A 16,012-nucleotide genomic window follows, 5' to 3' on the forward strand; every position below is an offset into this window, starting at 1 on the left:
ACTGTCAGAGTAGTATCCATACGGAATGCACTTCAGTATGAGTAAGGATGTGGCTGTGGTGCTCAACAAGGGAAAATGGTAGAAAATGCTGTCTCTCATTATTTTACTTCCTATGGTCCTTGGCCTTATCTATCACGGCTCTTGTAACATTTTTTTCCCTCTTGACATATGAGGTTTTGCCTGTAAAGACAAAACACCTGCACCTGTTAAACTTCCATAAGAGTTTGTCTCCTTTGCCAGTCACTCTTTTTTACCTTTCCCTGGATAAACTGCAGTGCAAAGCAGTCTTGCTTAGCCAGAGCTCAGTGCCACAGTTCCTTGCTTTCCATCAGAGAGGGAAAGAAATTTCAGCTTTCCAGTACCCAAGACACATTCAGGCACAACTTATTTAAAGTGGGCTGTGCAGCTTGGACAATATCAAAGAGGAAGAGGATTCTACAGGGAAGGGAGGGAGGAAAGGAGATGGAAATGAGAAACTGGGCAGGAAAAGAGCTGATTTTAAACTCTCTTCCTCATAAACCCCATAACTTCTTGAGCCACAACACTTAGGCTTTTGGCTCTTTGCATTTGCTGCTTTTTCTGAAGGTTGCATTTTAAAATGAGCTTTTTAGTCAGTGCTAAAGCAGCAAGTGGCAAGAGAGCTGAAACTCACAGCCTGCCCTTCACTGGCCACAAGCCGTGGCAGGTGGCATGTGGTCAGTGGCAGGAGCTCACTGCAGGGACTTGTGGCCACAGCATCCAGCTCTTCAAGAAGGGGAGCAATGGCAGGCAGGAGGACCCTGGTACTGGCAAAACAGGTCTCAGTCACTCCAGCTATGAAAGAGATGGGGCAAAGAAAAGACAAATGACATTATTTCCATCTGTTGCAATACAGAAGCTTACACCATGGTAAATTAAGCAATCCACTTGATGTAACAGGGAATGCTGATAGAAACCTAACCAACCATTCTTACTCCAAACCTTCACCTGGTGAAGGCAATATCAGTTTTGGGGCTTTAAGTTTCTGACAAAGTGAAACAGAGTATTGTGCAAAAACATGACCTTTCTGTTGTAAAAATTGGGATTTTCAAAGACAATGGGCATATTAAAAACCTGTGGCTCGGCAGCTACCAGTGTTCAAACGTGAAAAAATCAGAGCCCTTCTAATCCAAAAGTGCTACTTCTTTACCTTGACATATCTGAACATTAAAGGCACAAACTATGTAATACCTATCCTATAAAGGATAAGTATAAACACAGTAATATCATGCTTACCAGTAGGTTTTTTAGACATGATTAAAACAGCTGGTATCTCCCACACAAAGGCAGTTGTATAACAGAGACAGAAAACCTTAATCCCGTCTGCGAGGCCTTTAAAGTTTCCACTTGGATGAAGGGTGCTATAAAAATATTTTTAAGCCTGTAACTAGCAAAAATGACTTCATTATGATCTCATGTGCTGCCAGAGCACCAATTAAATTGACTTGATAATGTTATGATTAAGCAGTACTTTTCATCAGTTACAAAGCTCTTGATTGAAGAAGAGATTTGCAACACTGAAAGAAATGACCTTGTGATGTGGATTTTTATCAATGACTTTTTACCTTGCTGGTTTCCAATTACATGACAAATAAATAATAGTACTTGCAGCTCCTATTATACTTCTGAGGATCCCAAAGTACTCTGCTGATTAATTAGCTTCACAAGAGCTGTGAGAGTTAGATACATGTTATCCCATTCTTATTAACAATTCAGAATTCAAATGTGATATCTTTGCCCCATTCAAATAAATAGCAAAAATCCTCTTGACTTTAGTAGGGGTAGGATTTCACTCAGACAATTTAAGCAGTTTGACCAAGGTCAGAAAATTTGTCTGCAACAGAGCTGGGACATATCTCCTTTCTCACTGTAAATGAACTAAAGAAAAATATACCTAAGGAATTACACTCTATCCTGCACTTCCATTGTCAAAAAGTCACCTTTAAAAATCACGACATACCTCTATGAACTTGAATTTAAAAATAATTAAAGCAAATTAGTTTATTTGGTGGAGAAAAAGACAGCATATCTTCCACAAAGCATTTTTTCAAGTCCTTTTCAGTCTATAATATAGAAATTTGAGAACACTTGCTTTTAGTATTTATATGAACGTATACATTAAATAAATGTGGTTTTGTATTAAATATGTTCTAATATTTGTCTCAGCAGGACTTCATAGAACAAAATCAATGCACAATACAGGAGTCTACTTGGAGTTTCTCAGCATGTGCTAAGGCAAAATCAAAATTAAGCAATTACATCATAATAAAGAATAATTTAGAAAAAAGCATTTGTATTCCTTGATGCCCTAAAATGGGTACTTCATGGTTACAGTTCTTTCTCAGAGCTAATTGAAGCTTAGGATACAGTGCTGTGGGTGTTCTACACATTGCACTGCAGACTCCTTTGAAGACTTATAGAAAAGGTGAGATAGAAAATTTATTTTTCTCTTTTCAGTTGTGGAACAGAGGTGAGACAAAAAAAAATCTTTATGGACTCAGTTAAAAAAATGTGGTACTAGAGCAATGACAGCTGCACTGTGTTGCTTGTTGTCCACCAGGCCAGCTGGTTCCCTATCAGAGGAGAAATGGAATCTGAGCTACGTTCTTATATTTGGAAAGAATAAGTCACCAACTAATCCTTTGCTGAAAGAAAAAGCATCCAAAAAATCCTCTTTTTCAGGGATTACAGGCAAACTCAATGCCTATTCCCCAGACTGAGCCAAAAATAATTGTGATTGCAGTCCTAGCTCATTGCTTCTTGCTTCTTCAGAAGGTATTCCAAGGATCTTGCTGTGAATGTGAAAGACTCATCATTGATTACTAAATGTGGTCAGTGATGACATGTAATTCCTGAACTGGTTCTTCTCTTGCGGTGTTGGTGGAAGCAGAGGAGACCCTGGAAAGGGAAGATGAACCAGTGCAAGAGATGTGTCTGTGTGGAGAATGGGAAGGTGATACTTTCAGATAGTTATAGAGACCTATGGGAGATGGGACACTTCTGGCAAAAAATAAAAAAAAACACCAAAAACCCAAAAAAACAACTACCCCCCCCACCAAACCACTAAAAAAACCCCAACCCCCCCAAAAAACCGAGGATGACCCTTAGTGCTGACTGTGCAGTAACCAGTGTGTCTGGAAAATCAAAGCTGAGGATTGCTAAAACAACTACAATTAAAAGCAATTAATTAGACAGTGTGAGTCAGAGCTGGTTAGTCTGCAGGGTACAATAAGGATTGTGTGGGTAGACTAACCCAACTGGGCCCTGCATGGGGATTACAAGATTTCTAATGCTCTGACAATTTCACAATTAATCCATTCTTTTAAAACATCTTTACTCTTGCAATGCCTTTTTATTATAATAAATTTACATTATAAGTTTTGAATTTTTTTTATATAATATGAATATATTATAATAAGTTATGTTATAAAGGTACCTCTATTATACAACCATGTAATTTCATTTGGCCAGGATGCAGTAAGTGCAGTAGCAGGGAGAGGGAAAGAACTTTACAATCAACATTTAATCTGGCTGTCAGCTCAATAACAGAAAAAAAAAAAGCAGCAAGTTTTCACAGTATCCACAAAGGCTCTAGGCAATGTGAACCTTAGATCTTAAATTAATGCTTAGAGACAAAGCAAAGCATAAGCCATTTTACAGTTGTACACAGGTGGCTTTATTGGTTTTGACCCATAAATGCCAAATTTCACATAAACCGTGGTGTAACATAAAAGCTTCTTTCAAGTCACCTTTTGCAGCCAGCTCAAAAGTCATGTACAGCTCTCCACAGGATTTCAAATCCTGGAATCATAGAGTGATTTGGATTGGATGGGATCTGAAAGATCATCTACTTCAAAACTCCCTGCATGGGCAGGGATGCCACCCACTAGATCAGGCTGCTCAAAGTCCTGTCTAACATGGCCTTGAACACTTCCATGGACAGGGCATTCACTACATTCACTTCTCTGTGTAATCTTTTTCAGTACCTTGCAACCCTCAAAGAATTTCCTCCTAACATCGAACCTAAATCTCTTTCCATTTAAAACTGGTCCCCCTTCTCCTATCACTATCTGCCCATGTGAAATGTCATTCTCTCTCTCTCTTTTTAAAAGCCCCCTTTAATTACTAAAAGGCTGCAGTGAGGTGTCCCTGAAAGAGAGAGAAAATTCTCTTCTCATTGCTGAACAAACCCAGCTCTCTCAGGCTGTCCTCACAGGAGAGGTGCTCCTGACCTGTGATCATCTTTGTGGCTTCCTCTAGATCTGCTCTAATAGGTCCACGTGTTTTTTATGTGGAGACACCAGAGCTGAATGCAGCACTCCAGGTGGGGTCTCATGAGGGCAAAGAGGGAGAGAATCACCTCCTTCACCCTGCTGGCCACCCCTCTTTTGATACAGCCCAGGATTCAGTTGGCTCCCTGCCCATGAGTGCACATTGCTCATGTCCATCAGAACCCCCAAGGCCTTTTCTCCAGGGCTGCTCTCCATATTTTCTTCTCCCAGTCTGAGCTCAAGTCTGGGATTGCCCCAACCCAGGTGCAGCACCTTGCACTTGGACTTGTTGAACTTCACAAGGTTCTAATGGTCCTACTTTTTGAGTTTGTCCAGGTTGCCCTGGATGGCATCCCATCCTTCAGGCATGTGAAATGCACCACTCAGATTTGTGTCATCTGCAAATTTGCTGAGGGTGCACTGGATCTCATGTTCTCTGTCACTGCTGAAGATATTAAAGAACACCAGTCCCAAGACAGAGCCCTGAGGGACACCACTCAATACTGGGCTGCATCTGGACATTGAAGCTCTCTGTCTGTGGCCATCAATTCAGATCCTAGGTAGAAAATCACTGTTCTTCACCATCCAAGTATTACTGTTAGGCAAAGCAAGCTCTCCATAGTGTGGCATTCCCCAAATACATATGCATTGTATTTTAGTGGGTTCTGGCATAGTACCAAACTATTACAAGTAAAGTAGATTGGTTATGCCACAAAAAGCTACCTGTACACACAAGCAGGCATAAAATTGTTAGCATGGTTCAATTACATTCTTTTTTTATGGACATGAAAATGAAGACAAAATCTTGGAAGGCTCTCTGCTGACAATTCACAATTAGGCTTTGAGTAAGTGGAGACACTTTTATGACAGATATAAAAATAAAACAAAATCCCCTCAGGATTTTCAAAAGTTTTTATTTATGTTCACAGAGCCTGGAAAAATTCTGAAGATATGCCTGTAGGAAGACATGTTACTATCTACTGGGATATTAGCAATAAGATTTATCACCTCGTTCCAAAGACTCCCAGCAAGAAACTGTGTCCCACTGAGTTTGGCAAAAATAGATAAAAGGTTTGACCTCCAGTCTCTAATAACAGCAGTGGACACCAAACTAGATCATCTGGCTGGCAGGGTGAATTAGCTTGACCACTAAGTGGGTGTGATTAAAATCAGGAATGGACAGACTTTCTCATAGACAATAAGAGAAGAACAACATGGATCACTCCATTCCATGTGTCTTCTGGCATACCATGATTCACTTTTGAAAGAATATCTTGCAAGGCTGGGCAAATAAATCATAAGATCTAGTTGGCTGCTAAGGCTGCAGCTGATGGAGGAAAAAACACATTGTGCATGATTCTATTAAAACCAAAAATGGCTACTTGATTTAATTTTTTTTCTCACAGAAAACTTTGAAGCTGCAAAACAGAGAAAATACTAAAAAAGAAGCAAGTAATTCACATGTAGCATATACATATATATATATATATAAAGCTCTTTTTTTCTTGGTTATTTCTGTCTCTTCTCCCTTCACCTGTACTCTTCTCCTTTATTGAATGCAATCTCCAAGAAGCTTACATCAAATATACAAAGTCACTAAGTTCAAGCAGATTTGAAATTAGGTGAAGAAAGTTCACTCAGACTTACAGACTGTACTTTTGGCTTCAGCAATTCTGAAAACAAAGATAAGCTATATCCATAGGGGAAGAACCTGAAGCAACTCCTGAAATGTAGATAGTCTTTTCAAATGCAAGTGATTTTAATAAACTTCTCTTAAAATGTCCTTTGACTTCCTATTGGTTGATAGGTGGAACAGGGCAATACAAACCTCAGAAATCATTATGTCAAATATTTTTACATTGGTATTCTTACAATCATCATTTCATTAATATTCAAGATTTGACATCAAGATTATGGTTTATGAAAATGCTAGGCTCTGGTAGTTCAGAAGAAATACTCTTTCTGTACTATTTTTTTTTCTGTTAATTCTTACAGGGCAGCACTTCTTTTAACCATCTACATCCCAGCTCAGATGCTGTTTTTCTTTCCAGCAAAGGATTGCATTTTTATTTGGCCAAAATAATCTGATCATCCATTTTTTACTTCTAATATGAATTTGGAGTATTGTATGCATTTTTAAAGCTTCCAAAAGTAGGCTAAAATGTGGTTTAAGTGAGGATGATGTGATAGGTAGTATTCAAACAAACATATGCTACTGATGTTGTTATGCTTGCCATTAACATAGCACTGCAAAGGACAATAAAATTAGCTGAAGCAGTCAAGATCTTAATACTGAAGTGAATACACACAAGTTGTAAATCATGGCAGTTCATACAAATGCAAAAAAAAGGGAACAATTAAGATATATAAGGTGAGGCTTCATAATCCATCCAAATACTGAAAAATATTTTGCATAATTCATATTCTGATACTGAGTAATTTTAAGTTAAATCATTTTACATTGCAAAGAACATTTAGCCTCTTAATTTAAAGATCCTCTCCCTAAAAAAATAGTCAGTGGCCCTTAACTATGTTGCTATTTCCAGCATATATGTGAATAAGTATGCTGAAATGTCACCATCATTAGTAAAGAACTGCTTCCTTAGGTGTGAAGAACATCGTTTTCCCAACTGAATGGAAGAAAAACAAAGGTGTGGGGAAAAAAAGATAGGAAAAAGTGTATGAGTTGAAATAGGTTGCAATGAGAATGCATGAATGGAGCATGTGAGGAGGTGGAGGGAGGAAAAGGGAAAAGAATATGTGCACAAGGTAGTGTTAAGAGTTCAAGAAAACCTGCATAACATGAGGGACTAGAAAGAAGAAAGTCAAATCAAGAAATGGTGGGGAAGTATGCTGGTGAAAAAACCATCCGGGGGCTATAAGACAAGAAAAGCCCTTTGACCTCACACATCAGTCCTAAGTGTAACCTGCTCTGAAGTACAGAAGAAAAATAAAAGCTGAACAAACCAATGATGTTTATAAAATAAGTAGATAGTTTTCTATGGATATAAGATGTATTTTTGGACAAATAGATTTTATAAGTGAATGCATACCTATGTGTGAGCACAAACTTACCAAACTGTTAGCTCTGGGATTTCAGGCGCAAAAATCAGCTATCAAGGGTAAAGGAACTGAAGTCATATTTAGCTTCACAAGTCTCTGTTGCCAAAGAACCAGAACTTAAGTAGTTCACACTGCAGTTTTTGCAGCCCAAACTAAGCACAGACCAGCACTATTTTATAAAATCAATGTGGAAATGTCATCTGCAAAATCCCTGCCCACCCTGCCAATCCCTATACCAGGTCATGTGCATGCTGATTCACACTGCTCCTGCAAGGGAGAGGGTTTTGCATCCAAAGCTTTACCCTTGTCCTTTTTGTTGTTGTTGTGGTTAGTACAAACAGCAGAGAGAATTCCTTCTGCTTTATCAAATGGTTCATTAACAACCAGTGCTGATGAGTTTCTAATGACATTGCCCCAGTTGGCTGCAGCCTCCCTTCATTTCAGGCCTGGAGGCAATAACACGCACAAAAGTCTCAGGAGCTCCATCACCGTCACCACCAACAGAGACACACTGGTGTAGTGACCAGAATCATCAGGCTGTGTTAAACTAGCAAGAGAAGGGACAAAGGGAGAAATCCTGATGGTCAAAAGTTCTACATGTTGCTGTTAGATTTCTCTCAGCATGAATAAAAGAAGTAAACATTCACCCATAATCATAGCATGTTTCTAACAATCCTCATTCTTTCCAGCATGAAATGAAGGCTAAATATTGGATGCTAAAAATTAATTTATTTGAGCTTTAATGATTTTTCTCTGCTTGTTTTTTCTCCCTAAGAATTTATTACAGCAGCTATGCTGTTTAGAGAAAAAGAAACCTTTTTTTCATCAAAAAGAACTGCAAAGATCCATGAGAACATGGAATACAACCATCTCACAGGTACTAACCTCTTACTAATCCACTACTTCATAGTCTTATGCAGTCTGCAGAGTATTAGAGATCCTTGTAAAAACATAAATGACAGCTTCAGAATCTTTTTATAGTTTGTGAAATAAATATGCAGTAGATAAAGCCAAATCAAAGCTGATATTTTGAACAAGCAACACTCATAATAAAGATGTTATTGAGTTTATCCCTTTCCATATGTTCTTGCCCATTGCTTTTGGGTTGCTTTGAATTTAAATTTTGATGGTTTCATTGAAGTATCATGAAAATACATACATAAGAGTTTACAGGGAAAACATCAAAATACAGTATGTATCCACCTGAACACAAGAACTGGAAGAAACATAATTATTTTTGAGAAGCATGCAGATTGCAGAGGAATGTAATGGATGGAAGAGATGTCTCTTTACTGGAGGAAATGGTATGTAAAAAGGGGTGTTCCCATGATGGGCACTACCAATAGTGCTGGCAAATCCTACTCCTATTTTCAGTCCAAAGAACCACCACTAAAAGGTTTCAGTCCTGTCTTTACAGTATTGTCCTGACCTTTTTCCCATGGGACCCCCCCATGGGGGCTCAGAGGAGCCCCATCCCAAAGGTGCTCTCTCACCAGGAGATTTGGAGAGAATCCTGGAGGACATTCCCATGCTGTATGCTGCTGGCCCTTGTAAATAACAGGCTGTGCTCTGCTTTATGTTACTCACAAATTCCCTCTTCAAGATTTAATATCAGATGTTTCTATTCTCTCCAACTGACAACTCCAAGTAGAAGAGTCTGAGGTAATCCAACAGAGTGATGAGCAATCATTGAATAATACCTGTGGCAAAGTTCATACCTGGCAGGAAAAGGTGCAGTCTTCAGCTCTGTCTACAGCAGCAGGAAGTTTCCTTTTTATTTACTTATCTAGGATTAGGGAACTCAGTTGAGCACTTTGACAGTCATAAGAAATGTCCTCTTTAGAGTTGCTATAATCATTCCTTTAGTTCCTAGAAATACTTTACTTCCATCACTTCCATCATGCCCAGGAAGAGTCTAAAGGAGTAATGTCAGACACAGGGCCACTGTTGATGCCATTGCCTCTTCCTGACGAGAAGGAAAGAGAGCTGAGTGTGTCTGCACACTGGAATTGCAGCTGCTCATAAAGTCATTCTGTGTTCCAGCACATACACCAGAGGCAAGAGGGGACAGAGCTCTGTTTTAGGTGTCAGTGCTCTTTGCAAAGAGTAGCAGATGGCTGTACTCCTGGAAAGGACAGACCTGCAGTTCTGCAGTTCAAGGGTGCATTGATCTATTCCCAGCATAAAATTCTAGACTACATTTTGCACAATTATCAGAAATGCTGGCATATCCTAAGGATTCTTGGGTTGTTTAGTGATTTCCTTCTGATCAAGACTCTCATCTGGGTGGTATAAAGGAATTTGTGATATTCTTTAAATACAAAGTCTTAATTTGCATGTGTATTACACTCTTTTCTCTTTTATTAAGTGGCTATTAAATACTTTATTTTTAATCATTGTTTTAAACTTTTACTTTCTAATAAAATTATTATCCTAGAGTAAATATAAACAGCAGTTCAGTGTTCAGGTTTCAGACCCAGCCATTTGACTGAGATTGCAAAATTTAAAAATCTGAGTATCATAAGTCAAATTTTTACCTCTGGCAACTCATTCTAAATGTGAGGCAGGCAAAAACTTTTTGCTTACTAAAACTTCCTAAAATCCAGCCTAAAACTTCCTAGCCTTTATGTACGGAGATTCAAATAATTTTATAAATGCCATGAGTCCTCCTTGATAAATTACAACCATCAAATGATAAACAATCTGAAAAAAAACCCAAAAAAATAAAGCTAAATCCCGGTACTCAAATATAATTAAACTGTTAAATTAGAAATACAAATTTCTTTTATTTCTGTATAAATTATAGAAATATAATTTTTTTATTTCTAAAGGAAGAGTTTAGAATTATGATTGGTAATTTTTACATGATCCAAACTCCTTTTCTTGCATGAATGTGTGGGAGCAGAGAAACTTCTGAGGTTAGGAATTAGCCACTATAAATATTAATTACAATACCTCAATAGAAATTGTTCTATATTTATTATTAGTCACTAAAACATTATAGTCCTCATTAGAATTAAGCTGTAATAATTAACTTTTTTATTCCTAATACTGTGGCAAAAAGAGGCTTGACAAGATTGAGCATATTATGTATTTTACAAATAATTCATTCAGTAGTTGGATTGTTCTAAAGATCCTTTCCCTCTAGTTTAAAATTAGTATTTATAATCACAAATCTTGGTAAATATAAAAATGCAGAGGTCTAAACCTAGGCAGAGAGCTTTTGGTTCTGATCCTCTTTTTTTCCTTCACTCTTCTGCACCTGAGAGTGTTTTCCTTGAGACAGAAAGAGGGATGCAGGATGGATGCTGAACCAAATCTTGCAAATGTTTTCTGGTTTTGTTTCCTCACATTTTCTTTTTCAGAATCCTAATGTAACACTTCCCTGCACTGCCACGTGTTAAAGCCCTGGCTCCTGAATTGCTGTATTTGGACAGCTATTAAGAAGCTCCCTGCATAAGAAATCCTCCTCCTCCTCCTCCTCCTCCTCACAGAATTCTGAGCCCTCGTTCCCTAATGTTAGCCGAGCAAAACGATGTTTCTTTATACACACAGTGCAACTGCCAAGAAACCAATTCTCTGTGTTTTCCTCCCTTCAACACTTTTAAAGGACTGTGATCAGTTTTTGTCTCTGTTTCTTTTGCACATCCTTTCCTAGCTTTAAAGCAGTGCTTGAGCCCTTCCCCTCTCCCCTGGAAAAAAAAAAAAAAAAAGGAAAAGGCAAAACAAAACAGGTAGAATTCCTCTGTTACTATTAACACCTAAAAATATCATCATGAAACAAAAGCTTTGCTCCTCTGTCCAATTTGATGTCTTTTTCATGCTGCCTCAGTGATGGCCAAATAATTGGTTGTTCACTTGTGTCCTTGTCTCCCCCGACAGTTCCACAGATGCCCTGAACAATGCTCCAAAGACTGCTTTCAGTAGGGGCAAATCCTCATTAATCATTCCTGGCTGACAGCACAAGGGAACACCTGCATCTGGCGCAGGGACCAGGCAGGGGCTGCTGGGAGCGCGCATTAAACAGACCAACCAATTCAACTTGTGAGGGTAGGCTTCTAATAGCCATGTGAAAAATCCCTCTCTCTCTGGATTTTCCTTTCATTAAATAGCTAAAATTAGACCTGTGGCTCCTGTTGAGATTAAAATATCAATGTATTCTAAGCAAATCAGGGAATGAACGGTGCTGTATGTTATGATAAATGGCTGCTAAATTCTTTATGTCTAGATCAAGCAATGTTAGCATTAAATACTGATGAACTGTCACATAATTTTCATTTAGAAACGACTGCACTTTGAGCTTCATGTTCTGTGGTGCTCATAAATATTTTCTCCTGCTATATTTCACAAATACACTACACTGACTACGCAGATATTTTTATCATGTAGTCCTAAGACCATACTGTGTACAAACTGTTTTCTGTGCAAGCACATCAACCTTTCCATGCAAAGTATTATCAGAAAATGTTCATAGAGCTAAAAGGTACTGCAGCCACCCCAGTGCCATAAAGCCATGTTCCAGCTTGCTATTACAACACTTTCTTAACAGAATAGTTGTCAGGTGGGGTTATTAAATTGTTTGCATTGTATTTAGAGTACAGGTCAGGATTTTCCTCCTGAGGCAAATGGGAAAGGAGTGAGGAAAGAAAAAATAAGTTGTTTTTTGTTTGTTTGTTTAGTTTTCACAAAAATGAGTCAGGTGTTTTATCTAAACATGTAGGGCCATTAAAACCTCCAGTAGGATTCCAGTTGCTTTCAATGGGCTTTGGATCAGGCCCTTAGGCCCCACATCTGCTCTGAGATTAAATAAGCACATCTCTTCTCACATATAAACTGGAGAAACCACCATGGGCTAGGGATTACAGACGACTAACAATGTATTTTTTGCACATATGACTGAGCACAACCAGGCTTTGAGTCTGTCCATAAAATGTGTTCACATCTCAAACAAGCAGCACTCAGCTGATACAAAAAGTGTCTTTTAGAAAGCAGTCAATTATCACCTATACAACATGGTGGAGATTTTAGCTAAGGTCAGAAGGGTCAGATGGGGGAGCAAAGGGAAAAAGCGAGGTAGGAAATAAAAACCCTGCAGAACTCTGAGCATTAAAATGCCACTAGTGCTGAGATATGTACAGTGTAAAAGAGCATAAAACACATCTGGGCTATGAATTGAATATTTAATTTAAGAAATACTTTCCTGCATCCTTATACTGAGGGAATTGATTTGGGAAAAAAAACCCAACCTGAAACAGAATTTTAGAGTGTCTTTTTTTTTTCTTTAACAAGAAGGAAAAGGATCTATATTCATTTGCAAAGTAAAAGCTCATTCTGTACAAGCAAGAATAAAGCTTGCACGCAGTAGAATAAAAAAAAAAAAAAGAAAAAAATCAAAATAAAAAGAAAGAAAAAAAAAAAAAACACAACACCCAAGCACTGACCAAGAGAAAAATTATGAACTGCCACATTTGGGAAAGCAATGATTAAGTACTGATGCATATATTGATTACAGACATTTTTCATAATTTCTCTTCATATGTTTAATTCCGATTTTTTTAACTTATTGAACAAAAAATTTATTTTTTTTTTTTAGCACTTTGTTGTCTGTTAGAAATAGTGACATTTGATAGAGAAATACTTTCTTTCTACAGAATGCAGTATCATCATCTGCACAGTATGAGAAATGATGCCATCTAAATGCTGTGGGTTAAGGAGATAAATAAGAGCAGCCAGCACAATACAGATACATACCTGGCCAATTCTCTGAAAGCTACCAACACATGAAATCACTCATCTCTCTACTGCTTTCTGCTGTACTTTCATAGCAGCAACAAAAGCATCTGTTCTTACAAATTTCATGCAGATGTGATAGAAATTTGGGTTATAACAGATCACTTTAATTTAAGAATAATATTTTCATAAGCTCTTTAAAAATCTCAGCTCTTTAAAGTTCCTGTCAGGACGTTATGCAAATATGTACAGAAGCCAGATAAATGAGTGACTGTAGATGTGATGTAATTATGTTCCCATCTGTTTGTAGGGGTGGGAAATATGCTGACACATATAGTGGGCATTGGTAGATCTCCTTAGTAATATACCTCAGTTATAGATAAGAGCTACTGAAGGTAGGAAATCCCCTTCCATTTTTTTTGAAACTGAGATACTCAGCAACTTGTCACACATGCAGGATGCTGGAATGCAATTCTAACTACCCTCAGACAAGTTTCATTAGGCTTTCCAAAATCTTTTAAAATTTGCTGTGTAAATAATTTCACATGTAACTTGACTATATCTCCTGTTCAAAAGTGACAAGTTTCATGTGTTCTTCAAGCATATGGGGTGGAGAGTTCTTCAAAGATACATAGTTAAGGCAAGAGACACATAAAACCTTATTTTAGTTGTTACTAGAATCTCTGATTATTGTATCATATATTAAAGTTTAAAAATAATTTTGAAAATCTGTTACTTTTATCACAGATATCACTCACTTCTGTCAGGCTGGACAGGGAGAAGAGACTAGCAGGAGTCACACCTGCTCTCACCCTCATCAATATAAAATTAAGAGGGATCAGTCAAAATTTTACAGAAAGTTAAAGTTTAAATCCAAATAAAACAAACAAGCAAACAAACAAAACAAAACAAACAACAACTAAAAACCAACCAAAAAAAAAACAACCTGCACTTTACTTGCAGTTTAATTTTGAAACTTCTTTAGACTGCTCCAATTTGTAATAATTTTGAAAATCTCATTTTATCTTGTCTCCCACTTCTTTTAATTTTGTAATTGGTTGGTTTTCAGAGGTGAACTAAAACTTTCCATATACAATTTTTATACCAATTGTTATACCAGTGCCAATGCTGGGAGAGAAGTAGACTCCTCACTCCCATGAGGAATAAGAACAGAAAGTCAAAACAGAAAGTCAAAATCCTGTCTTCCATCCAGTCTTTCTCTGTCAGCCCTTCTAAACTGTGTGCATAGATCATACACTGCCAGGGATAAAGTATCAGGATAATCACGTAATATTTGTACTAGAAATGGGGTGTCTGAACTCAAGATACAACAGCTTTTTAGCAGCTCTCTCTATCCTAGTAATTACAGGTAGAGGATTATATGCATAACAGACTAAATTTGTGACCACCCTCCCAAGTAAAGAGTAAAGGTGGCTTCCAAAGATTGTGTCTTTCTTTTTTTACTTCATCCTTATTCCTGAGCCTCTGTAAGAGTCATCTGGAGACCATTTCTTTGTGGGCTGTGTGTGAAAGGCAGGAGAGGCTCCTTGGCTTAAATAATATCAGAGCAATTAGTGTGTCAGAGAAGTTGTTCTTGCTTTTCCCCCCTATATTCCTTTCCTAAAATCCCTAAAGTATAAGAAATAATTAACTGAAATCCAATTAATGTTCATTTAGAACACCTGTTTCCAAAATCCTTTGAATAACATTTTCCTTTTTTTTTTCCTTCCTCTTCTCTCTTTGTTTTAAGATGAAATACATTTCCCTATTCAGTTGCTCTTAGGAGCCCAGAGATTTGCATTTTCTAGACATGAAGAGAACCTGTTGAGAGAGAAGAGATCTGTGAAGATTTAAAAGACAAAAAGAGGCTGGTATGTGTATTACAGCAGCAGTAACTTTAATTCTTCCTTTTCCAAACTTTATTCCTTTAAAAATCCAAGTTCAGCAATGGCTGCCCCTACACCTCCACTTTTATTTGCTTTAGACCTTTGCCGAAATGATGGAGCAATGGAATGATTTCTGGCTGAACACTCTTGCCACAGCCACCCTGTCAGGAGAGGTGCTAAAAGCAGCACATCCTGTATGAAAAAACACCCACCAGCCCTGAAAAAGGATTTTCCTGTGCTGTTCCCTGCAGCTCTGAGCACCTTTCCTCCCTGCTAGCCAGGTGTCCTGACCTGGTGTTCTGCAAGTCCGCTTGAGGACGTGGTGTTCTTTCTTTCCTTTCAACTACTCCCATGCAATATAAATCAGGGTCTAGGCTGAAGAATGCCTGATTTCTAAAGCACATAACTGCTCACCAGCTCCATGGAGAGGTTTGACAGGATTTGTATTTCTGTATTGATTAGGCACCTGTAAAAATCCCCACCCTGACAGTTTGGATGCAGTGAAGACAATAGTTTAGTGAGACACTTATTACCATAGACCTGTTTTGAGACTAATCACAGTAATTAACTCTAAGCTGTGATTGTGAAAGTATGACCTATTAAACACATTTCGAAATCAAAATATTTTTACAATTTAGGCATGGTGCCACAATCCTCTGATGTTCAACTGAATGAAAGAATCCTTTCTCCCGGTATTTGGAAATCTTTTTGTAATATAGCTGTGTCTTAAACTATCCTATTTTGCAGAGAGCAGAGGAACATAAGTGAGGACTTCTAACCCCTCTTCCTCCTTAAAAGTATTAGATTTCTTAGCTGAAAAATTAGACATCAGCAAATATTACTCAATCTTAATTTCTTATGTACTAAGCAATTTCTTATGAATCATGTAATGCATTCAAGGGATCAACTTGTGTGGATACTGATTAACTGTATCAGAGGGGCTGTCTCATTATATGTCTTGAGCCTTTTTCATTAGAGAAAATCTGCAAACAAACCTTGAGTGTTTAGATTATTTTGCACCATGCTGTATGTCTAGCCACAGAT

This window comes from Zonotrichia leucophrys, chromosome 3 (genome assembly GCF_028769735.1).
Source record: "Zonotrichia leucophrys gambelii isolate GWCS_2022_RI chromosome 3, RI_Zleu_2.0, whole genome shotgun sequence".
Classification (NCBI taxonomy): domain Eukaryota; kingdom Metazoa; phylum Chordata; class Aves; order Passeriformes; family Passerellidae; genus Zonotrichia; species Zonotrichia leucophrys.